This window comes from Bos indicus, chromosome 5 (genome assembly GCF_029378745.1).
Source record: "Bos indicus isolate NIAB-ARS_2022 breed Sahiwal x Tharparkar chromosome 5, NIAB-ARS_B.indTharparkar_mat_pri_1.0, whole genome shotgun sequence".
Taxonomy (NCBI): Eukaryota; Metazoa; Chordata; class Mammalia; order Artiodactyla; family Bovidae; genus Bos; species Bos indicus.
In genome coordinates, this window is record NC_091764.1 from 104,489,545 (window position 1) to 104,504,351 (window position 14,807).

Here is a 14,807-nt window from a genome sequence, read left to right on the forward strand (position 1 = left end):
AGTAGGGGGTTGCTGGGCAGGCTAGCTGTGTTTGCTCCAGGCTTCGGAAATGGTGTGCAGGTTGATCCATGCAACATGGGGCCAGGCCAAGGGCTGAGAGGGGCCTGAAATCCAGCCTGCACGCCACTGGCACGAGGAGGTACTTGAGATGTGGGCATAGGTGGAGAAACATACAAAAGCAAGCGATGTTCTGAGAACCATTATCTCAGAAGGGCTAGTGTAAAAGCAGAGGGCAAAGTGATGAGTCTGACCAGGTGAGTGAAGCCAGGTCATGGAAAGCTTTCTCCAAGGTCATGAGGATAGTAATGGTGATGTTGGGAGTGGAACCTGGGTGTTTTCCTACCAGACCATTACTCTTCCTGCAACACCAAATGAACTGCCTCTAATCAGATGCTGAGCTCTGTGCCGGTGGCCAGCAAGGGCGCTGTGAGGAATACGTACAAGGCCTTGCCCTTGGGTTTACAATCAGGGAAAAGCACCAGACCAGTGGACAAACAGTAAAATGCGGTAAGTGGCAAATAGAGGGAGAAAAGCAAAATCAACACCCAGAAGTGACATGCCCAAGGCCTGTGCCACAAGCCAAAAAAAAAAAAAAAGAGAAAACTTGCAGTCTAGTGAAAAACCAACCAACAAACCAACATTGTATGGTGTCTAGCGGTTTATGAAGCACATGCTTTGTCACATTTACTTTTCATTACAGCGCTGTTGTTTCCCCACTTTTCAGATGTGGAAGCTCTGTGGGCACAGCCCCCAGCTCTTGCCCAACTGCTCCCTCTGTGTCTGCTCTTCACTCGGGACTGCCAGGCCGTGGCCTCCTCTCCTCGGTTTCCAGCCATCCGCTCCCTCCCTCCATTCTCACTTCCCTTTCTGTACTCTTTAGATCCTACCCTATTTCTGTCTCTCTTGTCAATATTATAAAATCCTTTGCCCCTCTGTCTCTTTTTTTTGGCTGGCTTGCACAGGCTATGAGATTTTAGTTCCCTGAAGATGCATAGAACTCAAGCCGTCTTCAGTGGAATTGTGATGTTTTAGCCACTGGACGACCAGGGAAGTTCCACCCTTGCCTCTCTGACTTTTAATCACACCTTCGTAGGAATACCTTAATCCTGGATGAACAGAAGTATTTCCTCCTCCACGTGTGCCGTTAGATCTCTGAGCACCATCAGGCAGTAACACCCACGTATCAGCATAGACCAGGACTTCAGTTTATGACCAACTGAGCCCCCAGCTCTGCCTGATGAGCCTGCTACGTCCTTCTGGTCAACCTGCTCTTTCCCTCCCTGCAATGACCATTCATGCTTCCTCTAGTCAGACTTCCAAGCGCTATTTCATTCACTTAACAGATGACTTGGCTTCCTTCTTTGCCCCAAATCCAAAACTCCCAAATTGACAGATACACCTGCATTTGCCTCCATCCTTACCCTCCTCCTCGCTTTACAACAGACCAAGATCCCTCCTCTAGTCTAAGGCCAGTTCCTGCCCATGCATTCTGAACCCCATTTCTTTCAGCTTGCTTAGGAGCCTTCTGCTTTTGATTATTCCTTCCATTCTGAGGCTTCAGTCATTTCTTCTCTACTGGCTCCTTTCCCAAACCTTTAAAATATGCTCAAGTTTCTCTTCATCTTAAAACAAACAAAAAAAAATCTTCCAGTCAATGTTGTTAAGATGTCAGTTCTTCCCAACCTGATCTGTAGAATCAACACAATTGCAATCACAATTTGGTGTGTATTAACAAGTTATTTTGTGTATATTGACACACTGATTTAAAAATTTATATGAGGGACTTCCCCAGTAGTCCAGTGGTTAAGAATCCACCTTGCAATGCAGAGGATGGGGGTTTGATCCCTGGTCTGGGAACTAAAATGTCACGAGCTTCAGGGCAACTAAACCCACGTGCCCCAACTACTGAGCCCTACCACCACAATGAAAGATCCCGCATGATGCAAATAAGACCTGACACAGCCAAATAAATGAGTAAATAAAATAAATAAATGTTTTTAAAAAATTTATATGAGAGGCAAAAAGACTCAGAATAGCCAACTCATTATCACAGAAGAACAAAGTCACAGGACTGATCCTAAAGCTACATATATCAATATTTTTTACTATTTACTGTATCACTACATTTTAGTATTGTATTTTATATTAAATTGGATACATATGCTCCAATTGTATAAATATTCTGTTTATATGGCTTTCACCTTTTCAACTACTAGAAAATAATGCCCATATCAGCATCTTCCTGAATGCCTCCTTATGTGAACAAGAATTTCTCTACGCCTAGAAATAAAATGCACATCACATGTAAGAAAATGTGTCTTCTGTTTTGCAAACTACAGCCAGTTTGCTCTCCAAGATGATCTTATTCATTTAAAGTCCCGTTAACAATGCATGAGAGCTCTATATGCTCCAAAATGAGTATTAGTCACTTAGCTGTGTTTGACTCTTTGCGACCCAATGGACTGTAGCCTCCTAGGCTCCTCTGTCCATGGGATTCTCTAGGCAAGAATATTGGAGTGGGTTGCCATTCCTTTCTCCAGGGGATCTTCGACTCAGGGATTGAACCTGGGTCTCCCACATTGCAGGCAGATTCCTTATCGTCTGAGCCACCAGGGAACCAAATCCTTACCAGTTCTTGGTCTCATCAGATTTCTTAATTTTTGCTAGTTCTGATGTGTGAAATAGTATTTGTTATTTTAATATAGATTTTCATGACTACTGATGAAGCTGAAATGTTTTTTCGAAATATTTTTTGGCATTCCTTATGAGTGATTTAGGAAAGTTATGACCAACCTAGATAGCATATTCAAAAGCAGAGACATTACTTTGCCAACAAAGGTCCGTCTAGTCAAGGCTATGGTTTTTCCTATGGTCATGTATGGATGTGAGAGTTGGACTGTGAAGAAGGCTGAGCGCCGAAGAATTGATGCTTTTGAACTGTGGTGTTGGAGAAGACTCTTGAGAGTCCCTTGGACTGCAAGGAGATCCAAACAGTCCATTCTGAAGGAGATCAGCCCTGGGATTTCTTTGAAAGGAATGATGCTAAAGCTGAAACTCCAGTACTTTGGCCACCTGATGGGAAGAGTTGACTCATTGGAAAAGACTCTGATGCTGGGAGGGATTGGGGGCAAGAGGAGAAGGGGACGACAGAGGATGAGATGGCTGGGTGGCATCACTGACTCGATGGATGTGGGTCTGGGTGAACTCCGGGAGTTGGTGGTGGACAGGGAGGCCTGGTGTGCTGCGATTCATGGGGTCGCAAAGAGTCGGACACGACTGAGCGACTAATCTGATCTGATCTGATGAGTGATTTGCTGGTTTATACTTTGTCTGCTTTTCTGTCTGATGGTCTGGTTCTCACTGTTTTTTTTTTTTTTTTTTTTAACATGCCGGAGAGTAATTCTTTGTCAGTTGTATGAGTTGTTAATATCTTCTGCTAGTCTGTCCTTTGTTTATGGTGTCTTTTAAAGCACAGAGGTTTACTTTTTTTGTTGTTGTTGCCCTGGGTCTTCTGCCTGGAGAATCCCAGGGACGGTGGAGCCTGGTGGGCTGCCGTCTATGGGGTCGCACAGAGTCGGACACGACTGAAGTGACTTAGCAGCAGCAGCAGCAGGGTCTTCGTTGCTGTGTGGGCTTTCTGTAGCATCAGTGCTCGGGCTTCTCATTTTGGGGGCTCCTTTTGAAGCGGAGCACAGGCTCTGGGCACACGGTTTCAGTGGTTGCAGCATGTGGGCTTGGTAGCTGTGGCTCTAAGGCTTCAGTTGTTGGGGCTCAGGGGCTGAGTTGCTCCGAAGCCTGTGGAATCTTCCTGGACCAGGGGTCGAACCTGTGACCCCTGCGTTGGCAGGTGGATTCTCATCCACTGTATCACCAGGGAAGTCCAAGTTTTACGTTTTAATATAATCAAGTGTACTAACCCGTCACAGTGTTCTAGTTCAGTAAATGACATCATTATTCATTCAGTGTTCAGGCCACAATTATGGGAGTCATCCTGTCTGCTCAATTCTCCCTTACTTCCCACATCCAGCCTGTTAGCCAGTTCTATTTACTCTACTTCCCAAGTATCTCTAGAAGCTATCTTTTTTTGTTGTTAATTTAAAATTTTAAAAAAGTATTTTTTGGCTACATCACACAGCACGTGGTATCTTAGTTTCCAGACCAGTGATCAAACCTGTGCCCCCTGCAGTGGAAGTGCAGAGTCTTAACCTTTGGATCACCAGGGAAGTCTCAGAATCCATCTTCTTTTCCTTCCCACTGCCATGAGCCTTGCCCAGGTGAGCATCCCCTCCTTCAGGTATGACAGCTATGGGCTCCTCCTAACCCTTCCTCTCTTGCCACCACTAACCACATTCTCCCCACTTAAGTGCTGCAGTCAGAATCACTTAGGGTTACATTTCTGGTGGTGATCATTTGGAAATGTATAGAAATATCGAATCACTATGGTGCGCACCAGGAACTAACATGGTGTTGGAGGTCAACTGTGCTTGAGAAACAGACAAACTCATAGAAAAAAAGAGATCAGATTTGTGATTACCAGAAGATGGAGAAATTGGACAAAGGTGACCAAAAGTTTCGAACTTCCAATTAGAAAATAAGTAAGTACTAAGGATGTAGTGTGGGCCTTCCCAGGTGGTGCTAGTGGTAAAGAACCTGCCTGCCAGTGCAGGAGTGACACAGGTTTGATCCCTGGGTCGGGAAGATCCCCTGGAGGAGGGCATGGCAACCCACTCCAGTATTCTTGCCTGGAGAATCCCATGGACAGAGGAGCCTGGTGGGCTACAGTCCATGGGGTCACACAGAGTCGGGCATGACTGAAGTGACTTAGCGCACAAAGATGTGGTGTACAATGTGATTTATATAATTAACAGTGCTTAAGTTATAGATGAAAATCGTTAAGAAAGTAAATCCTCAAAGTTCTCATCACAAGGAAAACATTTTTTCCTACATCTCTTATTTTGTATCTGAGATGACAGCTGTTCATTAAAATTATTGGGGTGATCATTTCGTGATGCATGTAGGTCACTTCACTGTGTTGTACACCTTAAATGTATACAGTGCTGCATGCCAATTATATCTCAATAAAACAAGGAAGAAATAAAGTTACACATGTGATCATTTCATTCTTCTGCTTGACACTCTAGTGTTGTGGTCCTCAACCTTTCTGGCACTAGGGACCAGTTTCATGGAGGACAATTTTTCCATGGATGCGGGGGAGATGTTTTTGGAATGATTCAAGCGAATTACATTTACTGCGTGTTTTATTTCTATTATTATTACATCAGCTCCACCTCAGGTCATCAGACATTGTTAGATCCCAGAGGTTGAAGACCCCTGGTTTAGTGGACTGCTGATCCGAACTGAAAGTCTGGCAAGGTTATTGCTCCCATCTGCATAAGAAAATGCCTAGATGACCAGTCCAATGCATGAAGCTGGGCACTCAAAGCCGGTGCACTGGGACAACCCGGAGCGATGGGATGTGGAGGGACGTGCGCGGGGGGTTCGGGATGGGGGACACGTGAACACCCGTGACTGATTCATGTCAATGTATGGCAAAACCCACCACCAAATGGTAAAGTAATTAGCCTCCAACTGAAATAAATAAATTCATTTAAAAAGAGAGAGAAATGTGACTTTTTTTGATCTCATCAGAGAATTGAGATCATAGGACCAACCATTAACCTGGAATTTAGAAGGTGACAGACACTGACACGGAGAAATAATACTTGTGATGTGCTTACTTGAGAAAGAGGATTAGACTAGAATTTTTTTGACAAATAAAAGCCTAGTATTGGCTATTGAGAAAGCATGGAGCCCCTGGGAGCTGAGACACAGGAGGGCTTGTATTCTCTTTCAGACTTTTCCTTCAGGAGCCCCACCAGTCACCCAAAAGAAGACAGTGGGAGTGGGGAAGGGTTCTGAGCAAGTCTCCCCACCCACCCTCTTTGGTGCTGTCACTGTTAAAATTCTGCTCCTCTTAGACAAGACTTGATCTGCAAGAGAAAGGTTGTCAAAACCCATAGGCTGAAGGCACTGAGGGAAGCCCATTGAAATGGGGGCGGGGGAGAGTTGGGAGAGCAGGGAAAGAAACTCTTCCCTTGAGGGAGGGCAGGAACACATGCTGGGCCCAGCAGTGCATCTGGAGAGGAGGGGGAACACTGGGCCAAGGCCCAGGTTCACAGTGCCTGCCTAAGATCCCGGCTTAGCGATAACACCAGACAGCACGAAACCTCCTCCACATCCCATCAGCACGTGAACAGGCTCCAGCCAAGACAGCAGAGACACACCTGGGAGAGCTTGCGAGAGACAGACTCTCTCTGGGGAGCAGCACAAAAGGAGGGTGCAAAGCCAAGTGGGGAGACAACAAACAAGGGTCTCGCTAGAGGAACAACTAGGAATTGTGGTCCTGGAGAAGACTCTTGAGAGGCCTTTGGACTACAAGGAGATCAAAGCAGTAGTTAGTCCTAAAGGAAATCAATCCTGAGTATCCATTGGAAGGACTGATTCTGAAGCTGAAGCTCTGATACTTTGGCCACCTGATGCAAAGAACTGACTCATTGGAAAAGACCCTGATGCTGGGAAAGATTGTGGGTAGGAGGAGAAGGGGGTGACAGAGGATGAGATCGTTGTATGGCATCACCAACTCAATGGAGACCAATTTGAGCAAGTTTCAGGAGATAGTGAAGGACAAGGAAGCCTGGAGTGCTTTCGTCCATGGGGTCGCAAAGAGTGGGACACAACTGAGTGGCTGAATAACAGCAACAACATGATGAGAACTCCATAAAAATTCCTAAACCACGGGGTTCAGAGAGTTCTGGATGGTGAACACATCCACGAGCTGGAAGGGTGGTGCTCCCCAGCTTCCATGGGAGCAGTAGCTTCTGTATTCTGGACACTTCCAGACCTTGTTCTATGTACATTTTTCTGGCTGATCATTTTTCTCCTTTATAACAAACCTATAATAGTAAACAAAATGCTTTCCCTGAGCTCTGTAAGCTGCTATAGCAAATTATCGAACCTGAGGAGAGGATCTTGGGAATCCCTGATCTGAGCCCCTTGGACAGAAGGGTGGGTAACCTCCTAACACTGAGTATTTAGTGTTAAAACCGAACTAAGTTGTATTAATAACACACCCAATAGGTGTCTGCAGAGAACTGAAGGATATCTTGCTGTGGAAAACCCACACATTTGGTGTCAGAAGTGTCCTGAATAGAAACAGATCTCATTAATTGCAGTCAGAGCAGTGGGATTTGCTAAAACAGTCCTGGTTCCCGGAAACTTGTGGTTTGGGAAAGAGAAAGTATGAAGGGTGGGGGATGAGGAACCTCTGATCCCTGATGGCTATCTAGTCACGCGTAGTCTGAAACTGCAGCTTTGCGGTGAAGGTTACCAGTGGGATTTAGAAGTGGTGGTGGACCGGATTTCTGAGAAGTCGGCTTATTGAGTACATAAGGAAATGCAAAATAATCAGAAGTGTGCTAAGTACACAGTCCCACAGTTATTGTTAGCTGACATAGCGAAAGTGAAAATAAAAGAGAGTGATACGGACTTAATACTGGACCAAGCTCACACTGAGGTCAGTCTGAGCGTTGGCCACCAGCTTCAAAGCTGCTCCCAAAGGGAAAAGTTGTGCCAGGAAAACAGAAAGCAGGACAAAGCCTCTGCTTATCTCTAAAGTGGTCAACATGGAGGGAGGACGAAATCAGGAAGCGACGGAAGCCAGGGAGTACAGGGAGAAGGAATTGCCTCACTTTGTAGACTGGAATCGTCAGCTCCCTGAAGAACGTTTAGGGAGATGGATTGTGAGCGTGTTTAATCTGGGGGCTGTGTCTTTTGTTTTGACACTGCAGAGGCGGAAGAGCATGTTTGTGTTGATGCCGGGCCACTGTTGAAGAATCACATATGGCTGGGTGAAACCCACTGCACAGTGAATTTATCCTGAGAGGAGGGAACACTCCACCCCCCCCATCAAAGCCAGGTGGAACATTCCAGATGAAGTGGCTTATATGCTCCATGTACAAGCCCCAAGGACTGGCTTTAGAATGACCTGGATACTCACCTGATGAACGTGCTCATTATCTGGTTGTAGGAAATGCTATGACTATGGGGTGTCTTTAGGACACACCCTGGTGCCTCAGGTGGTAAAGAATCCACCTGCAATGCAGGAGACCAGTGTTCGATTCCTGGGTTGGGAAGTTCCCCTGGAGAAGGGAATAGCTACCCACTCCAGTATTCTTGCCTGGAGAATCCCATGGATAGAGGAGCCTGGTGGGCTACAGTCCATAGTGTTGCAAAGAACTGGACACAACTGAGCGGTTAGCACTTTCACGTTTCACTTTAGTATGCATACCTCATATAATTTTCCTGCTGTAAAACTGGACCACAATAGCAGAAGCCCTATCAAACTTGCTGTTTCAGCTTCCTTGTGATCCTTTTGTTTTTCTTAATTAAATTTATTTATTTATTTACTTATTTTTGGCTGCACCGGGTCTTCCTTGCTAAGCAGGGGCTTTCTCTAATTGTAGTGAGCCGAGGCTACTCTCTAGCTGTGGGGTGCTGGCTTCTCATTGCGGTGGCTTCTCATGTTGCAGAGCATGGGCTCAGGTTCATGGGCTCAGTAGTTGTGGTGCACGGGCTTACTTGCCATGTGGCATGTGGGATCCTCCTAAAGCAGGGATAAAACCAGTGTTCCCTGCGTTGGCAGGGGGGTTCCCAACCACGGGACCACCAGGGAAGTCCCCTTGTGTGATTCTTACTGATACTGAGAACATTAAAGTAATTAACAAGAAAAAGGGGTGAGACGGAGGGGAGCACCCTGGGCTGTGCCAGCAGAGTAGAAGTCTTTAGATGGCTATTGAGAAATGAGGGGAATGATGGTGGACTTTTGATGGTGTTGAAACATAGTTGTTGATAAACTCTACTGAAGTTTATCCAATGAGCCAATTGGATCCTCTGCTGGTCCATCAACATTAAAAGGCCCCAAATTAATTTATTCCATTTACTCCATTTTGTAGGAGTTTTGCAAATCAGAAGGCAAAAATTATGATGAGAATTGTGCAGGGCAGTGTTTAGCTTAATCCAGGTAAAGACTGATGGATAGGCCAGTGTCTTCTTGGTCCCATTTCCCAGCTGGGGACTCAAGGCCGAATGCATGTGAGTGGATAAACAGCTGGGGTGTCTTGGGGAGGTGTTTCTGGGGCTCCTTGACAGGACAGCTCAATACACTGTGATTTCCATTGACAGATGAATGGCTCAAGAAGAAGTGGTACATGTATACAATGGAGTATTACTCAGCCATAAAAAAGAATGAATTTGAGACAGTTCTAGTGAGGTGGATGAACCTAGAGTCTGTTATATAGAGTGAAGTAAATCAGAAAGTGGAAAACAAATATAGTATATTAACACATATATATGGAATCTAGGATAATGTCTTTTAAAAAAATATGTGTAAAGTTTATTTAAATTTATTTTTAATTGAAGGATAATTGCTTTACAGTATTGTGCTGGTTTCTGCTGTACATCAGCAAAAATGAGTCATAGATGTACATATATCTCCTCCCTCTTGAATCTCCCTCCCACCTCTCACCCCATCCCACCGCTCTGGGTTGTCACAGAGCTCCAGTTTGAGTTCCCTGAGGCATACAACAAATTTCCACTGGCTCTCTATTTACATATGGTAGTGTATATGTTAGTAGGCTACTCTCTCCATTCGTTGCACACTCTCCTTCCCCACCTGCAGGATAATGTCTTTTAATAAACCAATACACTTACATAGTACAAACAAATAACTGATTACACTATTTTTGCCAGGGTAGGGGGAGATGAAAGAAATAAACTCCAAATTTAGTTCAACGTTTGTCTTTGTATAGGTTGGTACACAGCAGAGACACGACGAACCAAGAGCTGACCTGCAGCTGCCAGGGCAAAAAATGAAAGTCCTCATTGCTGACGTGTGTTGCTAGGGAATGAAGGTGAGAGTGCTGGGGGCAGGCAGAGCTGCTCCGAGGGTTATCACTCCAGGAACTGTGAGTTATGACTCCAGGCGCTACCTGCGATACTGCCTAAGAGGAGTGCCTCTTGGAGGCAGGAACACACGCCCTTTCTCTCCCTGAGACTGCTGCAGTTTTAACACCACCACCACCAAGAGGGGCCTGGCCAGGGCAAGAGCCAGTGTCTCAAAACTGTCATGGAGCTGGATCAGCAAACGGTAGCTTTTGCCCAGATGGAACTCTGGATATTTCTCACAAACTCTCAGCACTCACAGCCTAGACGTCTCCTTATCAAAGTTGCTTCTCCATGTGTTCTTATCCATATAAGCCCCCGAGGGTCTCCTCAGAAGTTGAGCTCTTTGTGCTTATCAAAGACAATAGATGAGGTAGGGACATCCTGACCCAAGGCACTACATTCTTACATCGAAACAACTTTCTATTTTTTTTAAGTAATAAGTAAAAGTAAGACTTTATTTTTAAAACATTTTTATTGGAGTCTAGTGGCTTCACAATGTTTAATTTCTACTGGAGAGCAAAGTGAATCAGCTATATGTATACATTTATCCCCTCTTTTTGAATTTCTGTCCCATTTAAGTTACCGCAGAGGGTTGGGTAGAGCTCCCTGTGCAGGAGGTTCTCGTTAGTTGTCTGTTTTATAGACTTACCTGGTGGCTCAGTGGTAAAGAAATTTCCCTGCTAATGCAGGAGACACAGGTTCGATTCCAGGGTTGGGAAGATCTTCTGGAGAAGGAAATGGCTATTCTCTCCAGTATTCTTGCCTGGAGAATCCCATGGACAGAGGAGCCTGGAGGGTTACAGTCCATGGGGTCGCCAAAGAGTTGGACACAACTTAGCGACTAATCAACAGCAACAAACAGTATAAATAGTGTATACATGTTAAATCCCAATCTCCCAATTCATTGCCCTCCCAAGCAACTTTATTTCTAAAACAACCTTTTAAAAAAAATCTTTACCATGAACAAGTGGATTTAAAACAGCTTCACTGACATCATAAATAAGCAGATCTGAAATCATATCAAACCAATACACAATAGGATTTCCATCTGAAATGGAACCTGGGGAATAGAAAATGGAGACACACATGTGTACTCAGGAGAAGGGAACTTAAAAAACGAGAGACTGATTTCCATCAAATGCCTGACTTGCGGAGACAGACTTATCTCCTGACCAATGAACGCCCAACCAAGGTTTTCTCCCCATTCTGAGGCCAATGAACCTACTTCTGGGACCTTGCCAATAAATCCAGCCCACTCCAAACCCTCAATTTGTAGCTTACTGGAGATTCCTTTTCCCAAATTGCAATTCTTTTACTGTTTCAGAATAAACTCAATTTCTGGTCATTGGAGCTTGCCTCAGTTTACCTCCTTTGTTCAGATCAACACTGACAAGGTCAAATGGCAGCCTGCAAAACTGAGTGGGCAGTGCCCTGGAAGACATTCTGTTCATACGATATGATGGTGAACTAGACCAATGGTCAATGACCAAAGGGAGCTGCAGTGATTGGCCAGTATCTTTGAACTCCTATTTTTCAGGCTACATCTATTACAAAGGGTATCACTTGGGAAGCAGTTTCTGACAACTGCTTCCTGCTGGGCCTTCAGACCGGGTGGTGTATGGCTCCCAACAGAATTATGGCTGTGCAACTATAAATCTTAATGATAAAATTCATAACAAGACCCCCGATTATAACTGACAAGATACAATGGCAGCATGCATGCCCAGTGTGCCATTCCCATTGGGTGCTATGCACTAACACACATCACCCTTGTTTTGTGGATGGAAAGCTATTAAGCACAATAGGGAAAAACAATGAGTCCTCGATGGAATTAAAAGAGGGGGACATCACGTGGTGGACTTGAGTTCCCGGAGACTAGCCCCGCCTTGAGACATGGGACACTGTGAGAGGCCCCCAGGGCACACTCAGGCTAAACTACATCTAGGTGTGTGTGCTCAGTCATGTCCCATTCTTTGCAACCCCATGGAGTGTAGCCCACCAGGCAAGAATACTGGAGTGGGTTGCCATTTCCTCCTCCAGAGGGTCTTCTCAACCCAGGGATCAAACCCATCATCCCTTGCATCTCCTGCATTGGCAGGCAGGTTCTTTACCACTGAGCCACAGTCACCTAACCCCGGTGGGGGTGACCCAACGTTTTTGGATGCAAAACATGTATCCTAACTGCACAGGGGTCATTAGTACCCAAAGGCAACAACACGTACAGCAGACTGGCCCACAGGACAGGTAAAGGCCTTAGGGGACATAGGTGCTGGTCTAGGTATCCTGGGACAAATTGGAGTTTGCTTCAATGAAGAATGACATTCAGAAGAAAAGATTTATTAATTAGGCTAGGCAGAGTTAAGGGAGTTTTCAGGAACAAAGCAAATGATGAGTCAGCTTGCAAAAACAATGAGGCTATAGCAAAGTGGGTCAGGCAAACTCAACCAATACTGCTGGATAATGCTGGACCCAGCTGGGAAGGGCCTGTACCCTGGCCCAACAGACTGTCTTGACCATTTTATTAGACGGAGGTTGAAGTGGCCATGGGGCAGTGGCCCTCTGTCTTAGCTGTTGAAGCCTAAAGGGCTCACGTCGGGGAATCTTATGGCCCCACAAACTTATGGAAGTTCTTTAGGGGGTTGTCTCAACCCAGATTAAACCAAAATAAAACGTATCCTATGGTGGCTCAGATAGTAAAGAGTCTACCCAGGTAGAGACCCCTGGATTGGGAAGATCCCCTGGAGAAGAGAATGGCAACCCATTCTAGTATTCTTGCCTGGAGAATCCCATGGACAAGAGGAGTCTATAGTTCATGGGGTTGCAGAGTCAGACACAACTGAGCGACTAAGCATGTGTAGTATAGTTAGTATAGCTATTCCATAAACCTAAAAAAATCTGTCCTATAAATGCTACACTCAGTGTAAATGCTCTGACAGATCTCATCAATTTGTTGTAAGGAGTCCATGGCTGGAACTCCTATTCAATATCATACAAGATATCATACAAGATAGCCAGTGTAACCGTGAAAGTCACTCAGTCATGTCCGACTCTTTGCGATCCCATGGAAATTCTCCAGGCAAGAATACTGAAGTGGGTAGCCTTTCCTTCTCCAGGGGATCTTTCAAACCCAGGGACTGAACCCAGGTCTCGCACATTGCAGGCAGATTCTTTACCAGCTGAGCCACAAGGGAAGCCCCGCCAGTGTAATAAGTGAAGAAAACAAATAAAAGGCATACAGATTAGAAAGAAAGAAAACTGTGTTTTTTTGAAGACAACATGACTGTTTATTAATCTACAAAAAGCTTCCTAGAACTAAAAAGTGAGTTTAACAGGCTCGTAAGATACAAGGCCAATATACAAAAGTCAATCATATTTCCATATTCAGCGACATACAATTAACATTTGAAATTTTAAAAATACAATTTATAGTAGCTTCCTCTCTCCATAAAGTACAGATCTTGCATACAAAACTTATGTGTAGGATCTGTATGCTGAAAACTACAAACCACTGTTAAAAGAAATTAAAAAAAAGATGTAAATAAATGGAAAGATATGTTTATGGGTTGGAAAACTCAATATTGTAAAGATGTCAGTTCTCCCCAATTTGAATCATAGAGTCAATCATCTTCACTCAAAAATCACAGCAGGTTTTTCTTTTTTTAAAGAAATTGGCAAGTGGATTCTAAAATGTATGCGGAAAAGAAACTGAAAGGGACTGAAAAAAGAACAATAATTGGAGAAATTACATCACCCAATTTCAAGACTTAGGAAGCTACAGAAATCAAGACTGTGATGTTAGCAAAAGGATAGACACAGGCCGATGGAGCCAGCGGAGTCCAGAAATAAAGCAGCACAAATATTATCAACTGACCTGACAAAGAAACAAAGATAATTCACGGAGAAAGAACAGTCTTTTTAACAAATGGTGCTGGAATAATTAGACATTTATAGGCAAAGACCAAATACTTCAACACAAACCTCATACTTACACACACACAAAAGGCTCATAAGCATAAATTTAAAAAGTGAAACTGTAAAACATCTAGAAAAAATGTTTCCCTTTTATTTATTTATTCAGTTCAGTTCAGTTGATCAGTCATGTCCGACTCTTTGTGACCCCATGGACTGCAGCACACCAGGCTTCTCTGTCCATCACCAACTCCCAGAGCTTGCTCAAACTCATGTCCATTGAGGCGGTGATGCCATCCAACCATCTTATCCTCTGTCAACCCCTTCTCCTCCTGCCTTCAATCTTTCCCAGAATCAGGTCTTTTCCAATGAGTCAGTTCTTCGCATCAGGTGGCCAAAGTATTGGAATTTCAGCTTCAGCATCAGTCCTTCCAATGAATATTCAGGACTGATTTCCTCTAGGATTGACTGGTTGGATCTCCTTGCAGTCCAAGGGACTCTCAAGAGTCTTCTCCAACACCACTATTCAAAAGCATCAATTCTTCAGTGCTCAGCTTTCTTTATAATTCAAGTCTCACATTCATGCATGACTATTGGAAAAACTATAGGTTTGACTAGATGGACCTTTGTTGGCAAAATAATGTCTCTGCTTTTTAATATGCTGTCTAGGTTGGTCATAGCTTTTCTTCCAAGGAGCAAGCATCTTTTCATTTCATGGCTGCAGTCACCATCTGCAGTGATTTTGGAGACCAAAAACAATGAAGTCTCTCACTGTTTCCATTGTTTCCCCATATATTTGCCATGAAGAGAAGGGACCAGATTTATTCATTAAGTTTTTTTTTTTTTTAACTGGGTAACTGCTTTACAATGTTGTGTTGGCTTCTGTCGTACAACAA